Source organism: Camelina sativa, chromosome 8 (assembly GCF_030686135.1).
Source record: "Camelina sativa cultivar CO46 ecotype springtype chromosome 8, ASM3068613v1".
NCBI lineage: Eukaryota > Viridiplantae > Streptophyta > Magnoliopsida > Brassicales > Brassicaceae > Camelina > Camelina sativa.
Genome location: NC_141887.1, coordinates 18,290,995 through 18,299,890, shown reverse-complemented (window position 1 = coordinate 18,299,890; position 8,896 = coordinate 18,290,995). Strand labels below are relative to the sequence as shown.

General features: G+C 34.3%; 2 pseudogenes across 1 annotated transcript; both read right to left on the bottom strand.

Moving 5' to 3' along the window:
* Positions 1–221: 221 nt before the first annotated feature.
* On the bottom strand, positions 222–3,349 carry LOC147940129 (uncharacterized; annotated as a pseudogene).
* A 2,521-nt stretch (positions 3,350–5,870) lies between these two features.
* On the bottom strand, positions 5,871–6,343 carry LOC104773274 (major pollen allergen Ole e 10 pseudogene; annotated as a pseudogene). The gene has a single exon (XR_015563230.1). The product of XR_015563230.1 is annotated as a major pollen allergen Ole e 10 pseudogene (transcript).
* Positions 6,344–8,896: the final 2,553 nt, after the last annotated feature.

Here is an 8,896-nt window from a genome sequence, read left to right as displayed (position 1 = left end):
CACCGAGTCATCGGGTCAACCAGGTTCGACCACGAGTCAATTGAATAACATATATTTAATGTATTTATATAAGATAAATATTTTAAAAAATATTATAAAAAAAAAGAATATTATGTTTAACAAAGTATGAAGTTTAATAATACTAATAAAATGCTTAAAACTTATAAGTTCAAATAAGAAAAATAAAGAACACTAATTAAACATCTCCAAATTCACTACAACTAATTTTGGTTATCTCCACCATCATTCCCTTCATACTCTTTAGGTGGCATAGTGAAGTCTTCATCAAAATCTAAAACATTAAAAAATTATATAGTTTAGTCAATGTAACATATAGAGTAATAAAAATAAAATAAATTCTAAGAATTTAATCAACAATTTAGAAGTTACCATTAATTAGAATTTTCAGGGTTCATCTCTTCATGATCTTTGATCTTTGGGATATTCTTCAGCAAGAGCATTTTCTAATTCATCATGTTCAAGTTCACCTGCTTCTTCTTCTTCAATAACCCAAAACTCTGTCTTATCAATAGATTCGTAGTCAACAGGATCATATGATCTTTTTTTCTTTGACCTGTACGTTAAAGAAACATGTAACATGGTACAAACTAAATAAGCTAAATAAAAAATAAAAAATTATAGTGACACTCACCTATGTAGTGCACAAAGACAAGATCATTAAGTCGTTGATGCTCTAGTCTATTCCTCTTCTTGGTATAAATCCTCTCAAATACAGACCAATTGCGCTCACATCCAGATGAAGAAGCGGTTTGACTAAGAATTTTTATTGCTAACTTTTGCAAATTAGAAGCATCAAAACCAAAATATCTCCACCATTCATCTAAATATCCATAAAATTAAATCAGATTACTATATAGCACAAAATGCAAGTCAAATTTATGTGGACCAAAAAAAAAATTAATGTTGTATAAGATACCTGGCTGAGACGTTTTGCTGCAAGATAGAGCCATAGGGCGAGAAAAGCTGCCTTCACGTTCTCTATACATCTTAAGCTCTTGAAACAACTTTGTTTTACTATTCTCTGTTTGCTTCTCAAATAAATTCATCAATCCATTCATAACCTCAGGCTTGTCAGAAAATGTAGGATCATAGATGAAAGCCGGGTTCAAATAGTATGTTGCAGCATAAAGATCATGACGCAACATACGATCCCATCTCCTGTCAATGATGTTCGATACATCCCTTCATACACATATGGCAACGAAGGCTTCTCATCAGCATCACAAATGCGTAACAAACGGATGATAGAAGTCATAATCTTGACTATTATCAAGCAGTCATTCCACATTCGCTCATCCAAGATAATCAATTTAGCTTCCTTTGCTTTAGATGTTTTGAAAAGCTGCTTAAGTTCATGATCAGTACTTGTAACCAAAGCTTGTAGATCTTCTTTATGTTGATGGAGACTTTGTAGAGCAATGAAATTTGTAGCAAAACGTGTGTCTCCAGGACGAATGATCTCTTTCCAACCTGGTCTTTTTCTGACCCAATTCAAAGTAGACTTATGGTTGTAAACAAAGATGGTTACCTTAGACATACGATGCACTAAATTGTGAACAAAAGGGAGTTTCACAACATCTTCCAGAATCAAATTGATACAATGAGCTGCACATGGAGACCAAGCAATGGTGGGAAACTTTTCAACAAGAAGCTTTCCTGCAGCTTTGTAGTTGGGTGCACTATCAGTCACAAAATGAACCACATTATCTGAACCGATCATACCCACAAGTTCAGCAAACAAGTTGCATAAATTCTCAGCACTTGCATAGATATCAGAAGCATCAACTGACTTGAGAAATGTAATTCCTTTAGGACAATAAACTAAGAAATTAATCAGCGGCCTGTGTCTTGTGTCCTTCCATCCATCTGCCATAAGAGTACATCCAGTACTACTCCATGTACTTCTAAACTTATCAATGATCAAAGAAACATGTACCTTAGCATCTCGCAACAATCCAACACGCAGAGCATGGTATGAAGGGCCTACATATCCATGACCCATACTTGCTACCTTACTCATCATAGGCTGAAAAAGTGGAGAATTCACAGCATTCATCGGAATACAAGCATCATAAAACCACAATGCAACAGACATATCCACATCATGTATTATCTCTTTACTCTGCAAACTGTAAATGCGGATGAGGCAATAATAAAGTGCAGAAAATAAAGAACACAAAAACTTTGTTAACGAGGTTCGGTTTTTCCTACTCCCCGGGACCACGTCCAGATTTCGATTCCACTAGAACAAGAAAGCAAATACAACCTATTCGCCAACGCGTAAATTAAGCACAACCCTCTTAATTCACCGCTCTGTTCTATAACATGAAATCTTTAGGATAATTCTCTACCCTTAACTAGACTAACACCAAGACTAGATTTAAACCAAGATAACCTAACCTTGGCTAAACTCCCCCTGAGCCTAGACTTCAGATCTTCAACTCTTTTGAGAAACCTTCACGCACACGTCACACCGACGAACAAAGAAGTTTGAACAAAACAAGCACCAAACCGCGAAACTAAGCCGCACACCAACATAAAGCTCTCTAGGATTATAACCTTTATGCCTCAGCTCTCTCTCTAGGACGTGCCCAACACCTCCTTATATATCCATCAAGACTTTCTAATCACCATAGGAGAAGATTTCCAAATTTCATAAGAAAAAGACTTTTTCCTTTTCCTTGTAAACCTCTAATTTAATCAACCAAAGAAATAGTAAATTTCCTCTTCAATTTATCCTCAAACCGTCCTTCAATATTGCCTTCTCAAACCTTCTAGAAATTTCTCAGACATATAAAATACCAACAATCCTGTATCATTTCTTGAATCACACAGACACTACTTCAGAAAAACCAGTACATCTTCACAAACACGCTTTGATAGTAGGTTGAGTCTGATCATGCACACCTCTTTTAAAGTATTCATGTAGATCAATTCCTTGTTTCCTCCTCTTTTGACTTGGGCCAACATCGATATCATCTCCATCAACATCATGAATTTCAGGACCGTCTAAGTTCGTATCATCCAAAACAATATTTTTCTTCTTCTTGCTCTCAATTTCTTTCAGTGCGTTCATTATCTTAAATCGCACATCTGCAGTAATTTTCGAACACGCATATGTATCCCCTTTCACGGAAGCAAGATGGTGTTTCATCCTATTAATTCCACTTCCTAATTATTTTTTGTGACAAAAGGTACATTCCAAAATCGTTTTTCCTCTTGCGTCTTTTGATTGAATGACATGCGACCACGCAATATCACTTTTTCCTCGGACTAAACGGTTTGCAGCTGCTATTTCTTCATAGTTTTCATCTTCCTCTGTTACCATTTCCTGTTAAATTCACAACAGAGAAAGAGAAAAAAAAACATATTTGAGACATATAGACAAGATCATGATCGTTTGCTAATATATATTTATATATATGCAAGCATGAGGATGAATAATTATGACACAGGAACACCTAACGTATTGTATTTGAAAAAGCAGAGTAGTCACGAGAAAAGCAGAGTACCACGTGAAAAGCAGAGTAGCCACGAGAGTTGGAAAAAATATACTAATATTCAAAATCAATTAAACACATGATCATTAAAAATACAAAGGAATTTTCAGAATAATGGGCAAAGATTAGAGATAGAACACTCAACGATTCTTACGCAAGTATGAAAGATGGCAAAGAAGTTGAAGACGAGAGGGAGGTGTGTGAGTCGTGTGACGCCGTCTAAGCTAAAAGGTTCTAAAAATAATTGATACTGTAAAATTTTATTCTTTTTTTTTAAATCAAGTAGATTTTTTTGAACCGCTAACCGGCCGGGTCAATCAGTTCACCGGATCGCGGACTAATAACGGTTTTTATGGATTTTGCCGGTTTTATTACTTCCGGTTATTAGCACTATACCCAAACCGGTGAAGTTTCTGGGTCGCGGGTTAACCGGTTGGACCGGCCGGTCCGGACAGGGCGTGAAAACATTGCACAGAATTCTTTTTAGCTATTTTCTTTTTCCTATATCTAGTTTCAAATTATATAGTAACAAAAATCTTATATACTTATAAGTACTATATTAGATTGCTAAAAATTGACTACATTTTTTTAACCATTATTAATTAGTTATTTTTTTTTCAGCTATTAATTAGTTAATTATTTTCTAAACATATTGTCGAAGATACGGTATGAGAATTTTCCACATTTGTCTCTAACTCAGTTTTCCAAGGTAATTACTACAACAACAATGTCAAAAAAAAAAAAAAAAAAAAAAAAAATCAAATCAAATTTTCTTACTTTAAATTTTCTACTTTCGGATTTGTAAAAGTTAGTTTAGTCAAACTTTATTTTTTAAACTTAATTTCTCCAAAAAAAAAGCAAGAAATTTAAAGAAAAGTATTTAGATGTAAAGAGATAAAGTATACAAGTTTATAGTTAAGTGTATGATCATGTGTGAAGGTGTGTTATTGTAGAGGTCGAGTCGCCTTATATAGGTGTTAGGGATGAATAAAATCATATCTTAAAAGGATTGAGATGAATCAGAATACTCAGAGAATATTTCCATTTTTCTCAAAAGACTCGGAGATCGGTCGACCTCTTCTATGGATTGATCGAGCATCATAAAGTTTAGTCAAACTACTTTATAGATCGATCGTGCATTAATTAGTTCGGTCCAACTCTTTCATTGCTTAGTTTCCTACACATTCTTCATTCGCTGGCAAGATTTATCTGTCTTTATAATTCTTGAATTAATGGTTAATTAGTAGGAATTACCTCGTATTACTTGGAGGTAAAAGCCGACTCTTCATTCTTTCCAATAACATCAACAAATTCCAATTCTGTGATCAGGAAGCCTTTCAACCAATATGTGGTACAAAAGCTAGCTGTCATGGTTTTTGAAATGTTTGATTTGCTCATTTTACGTCCATCTTATTAATATAACAAAAAAAAAAAAAAAAAAAAAAAAAAAAAAAAAGAGTTTTGAGACTACAAATGGTACGTAAATGCTTGAAAGGCAGCCATATCACTTTAAATATTTTTTGAAACCCCTAAAAGAATGATAATGAAAATGGGTAGAAATATGATGTTATTAGTGAGTTGGTTTTCGTCACTGAGGTGGCGTTTGATCCAGAGAATCAACTACATTTCTCTTTGATTTTGAGAATATCCAAAATGGATGCTTCATGTCACAGAAAATTTCATGAGCAAGAGAAGTGTCCTATTGTCATATGAAGAAAATATAAAAATAAAATAAGAAACCCTGAGAGGAGAAAGGAAAAATAGAGGTGCTAAAGAGAAGGCCAAGTGTGAACTGGTGTTGTTAATTAGTTTCATATCTTTTATTTGCTGTTTTGGGTGAAGAACAAGTTAGGATAAATAATCTCACGGAGAGACCAAGATTTGCAGCAGTGTGGTTCTTGAAAGAATGCAGCAACGTTAACATCTGTTAAGTGCTAATAAGAGAAGAGAATCTAGAGGGTTCAGAGCCTAAAGGCCATAAATCCATATTGAGGCCAGAGCCTATTCCGGTTGTTTCTCAACATGTTGTAAAAGGGAAAGGCATAGCTTTTGGCTATAAAGAAAGGGATCAAAACTGTAGGAGTGTAGGAAATGATCAGAAGTTGACGTCTTCAACGATCAAGGCTGGTTTGGGTTCATCACCTATGCTATCTGCTATCCAATTCATTCTACAGGAACAACTGATGAGTCTTTGTTTGTATTTTTTTAAAGAATACAAAACATGTTAATAATATATATATATATATATATATATATGTTTTTCTGACAAATTTTCAATAAGTTCAGTATTTTTTATAGAATTCTAAGTGTTAAATTATGACAGATTTCCATTAATAATGGGTAAGAAAATCTTCCAATCCATGATTTTATTAAGCCAACCATTTATATTTATTATTAAAATCAATTAAACATTTCTAAGATCCATACACACAACTACCAAAACTAGGATCGGTAACAGCAAATGTGCCAGTCTTTTTGAAACTACACGCTTTTTTGGAACGACCATGGCTCTGATAATAAGCGTTCATCACAAATGATGCATGATTTATAAGAGTATTAGGAATAAAGCATGATCCACCAGGTTGGACTGGCCTACAATCAACTCCTTCACTACATCCAAAATTAATATTTTTTTGTAACTGCGCATTTGTTGCGGTCAGTTTTGCTACACACCATTGTTTAGAGCTGACCACATGGAGATGGTTGATCATGACTGAAGATAGAAAGATGAAAAGGATTGTCAAAACCGATGACATTTTAACCATTGTCCTACCTCTTCTAGGTTCGACTACTTTTGTTTTTGGGATACCTATGTGAGCATACGTATATATGTGCATATTTATATAATATATATGATTGTGGAAAAACAAAAGATTCAAAACTAATTAGGAAAATAAAGATATATTTTTATAATTAGAAAAATATCTTTATAATTTGAAATGATATATCTCTAAAACTTTAAACACTAATTAGTAGAAAGTCAAAGACTTTAATATATTTAGGAAAACATAAATGTGTTTTTATAATTAAATATATATAATTTTAACTGATATTTTTATCATTTTAAATGATATGTGTTTAAAGAAAGAAATTTCTCTTTATAATATGATATGATATATGCTATAAAAAATTTCATAGTAAAAAATCCAAGAATTAACAATATATAAGAAAATAGAAATACATCTTTATTATTAGAAATAAATATTTATAGTTTGAAATGGTATCTATAAAAAATGTTTAATCACAAGATAGTAGAAAATAAAATATTTAGATTATTTCAGAAAATGGAATGGTTTATTTAAAATTAGAAAATAATAAAATAATATTTGGATGTCAACAAAAATATATAGCTCTCCTTAATGGCAAAATTAAAATCAACATCGAACATTAAAAATGCATGCATTGATTTATCACATACACGAATTGTCACAAAAATATATGGTATCATTACTTTTTTTTTAAATTCGTACAAGGCTCCTCAAAACTTAAATTGGTGTAAAGAATAATAATGAGATGTATAACGAATACTAGATAGTAAAATTGATACAACTTGTGTGGTCTTAATTCAAAGAAAAAACTATAATATGAATATTTTGCAACATCAAGAGAATGAGCCACGAGAGATTTATCTCCTCTATTTGTGATCCCCTCTATAAGGATATGGTGCTTCGATTACTCAGATGCAAGTATGACAAAATCATAATAACCACACGAAAACCAAAAATAAATTATGTGGCAATGTCTCTTAGGATGTCTAGCATCATGCCAAAATACTATACTATTGGCATATCGGTAAGGAAAAATACGTTTTAGATGTGGCGCAGATGACGAAAGCTGGAAACAAATTTTTTTGGATAGAATCTTATAACTCATCAAGATTTATATGATTTCATCTTTTGTGGTTTTTTCATCTTTACAGTTTGAAACGACCACACCCAGATTCCCAATCTTCACACAAAGATTCACGGAAAACGATCTTATTAGAACCCCATAATTTCGATGAGACAACCGGCGTAGAAATCTCTCTTTACGAAATCTCCCACAACATCAATCCCCACCTCAACTAGTTACTGAGTGGCACAACCAACCATCCCTAGCGACTGAGTAACAAGAGAGGTGGGTTGAAATATTTGATTTCGTCCAGCCACGGACAACACTTCTCCACGAATACTCCAATTCACTATCAACTCCTCTAGTGTCGAACGACACCTCCACCTGGTGTCGAACGTCACTTTCCTAGTGTCGGTTAACATCAACGCCCACGACATCACTTCCATCGATCTCCCCTCATCCAAACCTAATTCCAGCTGTCCTCATATGACCCAAACATACAACAACATGCTGGTGTCGACCGACACCACCTTGGTGTTGCTCGACACCCCAACCTTACCACAAAACCGTTTATGCCAGAACACAAAGCAAACTCTTGACTTAAACACAAAACAACCATTCATTTCATAAACTCACCGTTGGATACAAAGCTTAGAGCACCACGAAGCTCCCCACCAAATTTTAGCTGAATCGGACTCCATTTCATCCTCCAAACGTTGCCCCAAAGTAGCCATCTCAGACCAGTCCGCACGGTCCAACTGCAAGTGTTGGTGTCGACCGACACCACAATGATATCGAACGACACCAACCCAGAAATCACGATCCGAGCCTCCCTTCAAGCTCCTTCTCGCCACAAAACCCTAATCTTTCACAGCATTCTATTTCCTAATCGATTAAACATCAAACAACACTACTTACCTGGATAAAAACCATAAGAAAGCCTCCTTGACTCTTCTAATCCACTACCAAGTAATCACATCCTTCCCCACACATATATAGATTATGGATCTCCTTTCTCCTTCTCTTAACCCTCCTCATGGCCCCCTTTGCTCTTAGGATCAAACTCATAATCTCCCTCTCTCTTTCTCTTTCTCTCTTAGAAGCGACAAACACCACCCCCTCCAGAAAATAGGCTGCTTGTGCCTTTTAAAACAAGACTTAGGGTTTCCAAACTAAACCAAACTAAACCGATCGATTTTGAAACAATCCGAACAACCACCAATTTAGTAGTGTCGACCTACACCCTCCTTGGTGTCGATCGACACCCACCCAAAATTGGATTCGAGATGTTACACAGTTTGACCATATTTTTATCAAGTCTTCCTATCCAGAAATTTTTTTTTTTATAGAATGTCAAAACTTTTGATAGAACAACGTTGGTATGATGTTTTTTTCCCGGATGCTAACAAATAAACCTTTTTAACTTCAATTTAATCATATATTCGATTATTCTGTTAAATTAAGGTTTGATATGGACTTCGAATTTTGACTATGAGTGGAGAGGCCTTAACCTTTTATATATTACTCAAGCCCCTTTACATCTA